Raw genomic sequence first — 2,373 nt, 5'->3', positions numbered from 1 at the left:
GAGCTGGGACTGGTGTGGTCGAAGAGCCCAAGGGTTGAGCCGAGACCTTTGGAACTTAAACAGGAACCATGGCCGATTCTATGAGGGGTGTGGCATCACCAGGGGACTTGTTTCCTCCAGCCGAGGTCGACATCACAGGGGAAGAAAGGATAGCTGGCACCTCAGGCTGAATCCAACCCCCTTCCTTCTCGGCACTGCGTCTGGACAGTCTCTCTTTGAAAGAAAGAAACCTGGCGACGAAGGTTGGAGTAGCTTCATGCATGGCCGGAGTCGGAACTGCCGAGTTGGCCTCACCCATCTCGACGTCGGAGCTTTTCTTTTCACTTGGGGAGGAAGATATTCTTGATAGGTAGTTTGAAAAAAAGAGAATGTTAGAGAAAGAGATGTGTAAAGAATGAGGAATGGTGAATTGCTACTTATAAGGATATGAGGGTGACGTGGATTTCCGCAATAAATATTCTTAGCCAAAGATTTCGATTTCTAATTCACCCGCAAAATCGTCGCTCCGAGTCTTACGGGCTGGGGGGCTAACTATTGGGGTCAAAAACGGTTATTTCAAAATCAACGGCTATGATTATTTCTTATTCACGGATTTCTCGCAAAACATTCACTGAAAGAAAGATCGGAAGTGAACGAACGAGCGAATCCCGCACAAAAGACACTCGCCGGAGAGCTGAACCGTCACGCGGGTCAGCTCACCGGCGAGCTCAACCATCACGTCGGACAGCTCGCCGGCGAGCTGAACCGACGTGTGGTTATACTCGCCCGGCGAGCTCAACTATCATTCCGGTCAGCTCGCCGGCGAGCTGGACCGTCGTAAAACCGAGAAATCGTATAAACGCCAAAAGGCCTAAGAACGGTCCGCAAGGATCCAAACTGGTCTAGAGGCCCATCTACGCTCTCAGAAGGGATTCGAGCCCATAAAAGTTATGACGGTTTGTCCTAACTCGCAGAAATACGATAAATGCTAAGTTTCCAAAGATAAATGTAAAGATTCGAGGATAACTATCAAGAACAACGAAAAATGGAATATTCCCAAATGAGATAGACTTGGGTCCAAAGGCGAAGGATGGACCACCGACCTAGAGCGACTATATAAGGAGAGCAGGAGAAGAAGAAAAAGGGATCCGGGAATTTAGACTTAGAGAACTCCTGCTAGCTTAGAGAACTTAGGGCTTAGGTGGTTAGACTATCACGGAAAGGCTTAGGACGTCTTGGCCGCCTCTTGTCCGATAGTTAGCATATCTCTACTCCTCTCAGAGAAATCTTGTATTCATACTATTCAATAAAACGCCTCTGAGCAATTATCTATCTTTTTATCGTTCTAAAGTGATTTCGCAGAGAATTCAGACTTTCAAGGAAAAACGGGTTCACTCGGTTTTCCTCCATTATTATTTATTATAATCGACGGTGTGAATTTTGGTTCCCACAATCATTATAATCCTGATTACCTGAAACCCTAGATCTAGTTACTTTCTCGTAATTGTTTACAACCTCAACAAATCAATCAATCAACTGAACAACTATCTTGTTCACCTCTACTGTTTATTGATTACTTTGTTTGCCTAGATTAATCATAAACTGATTAGGACCTATTGTGTGTCATTGCCCCTTGTGGATTTGATCCCTAAATGCTAAGATTGATCCTCTTATTTGAGGGATTGTTCACCTCTACTGTTTATTGATTACTTTGTTTGCCTAGATTAATCATAAACTGATTAGGACCTATTGTGTGTCATTGCCCCTTGTGGATTTGATCCCTAAATGCTAAGATTGAACCTCTTATTTGAGAGAGTAAAAGTCACTTTTTGGAATAATCTGAGTGATATCACTTACATTATATATGATAGTTATATTCTGGTATTTTATGTCTTAATTATAGTATTATGTACTATATTTTTAAATAATAAAAAAACATAAAGAGTATACAGAACCATTTAATCATGAAAATGTAAGTATGCATAAGAATGAGAGATCTTAAAAATTTCTCATTAAAAACATAGAAAATATATAAAGTACTAATAAAAGAAATGAATATTTTAATTTATTTTAATTAAATTTTTAGTGTGTACATTTATAATAAATTTTATTTTAAATTTAAATTATTTTGCTAATAACCTTTTTAGTTATGTAATTATAATATACTTATTGTTATATATTTGAATTTCTATATATAGTTGAACGTAATAATTGGTATAAATCATGTCATAATTAGATAGAATTCGTGTGTAACATTTTTAATAACTCATGTCACCATATTTTTAATATTGATTTGTGGTGAACACCTACGCAATCATTTTTAAATAATGTCAAGGTGATTTGATTTAACTATGACTATAAAAACAATTATTTTTTTTTTTTTTTTTTACCCGG

This window comes from Brassica oleracea, chromosome C2, assembly GCF_000695525.1.
Source record: "Brassica oleracea var. oleracea cultivar TO1000 chromosome C2, BOL, whole genome shotgun sequence".
Taxonomy (NCBI): domain Eukaryota; kingdom Viridiplantae; phylum Streptophyta; class Magnoliopsida; order Brassicales; family Brassicaceae; genus Brassica; species Brassica oleracea.
This window is presented reverse-complemented; position numbering follows the sequence as displayed.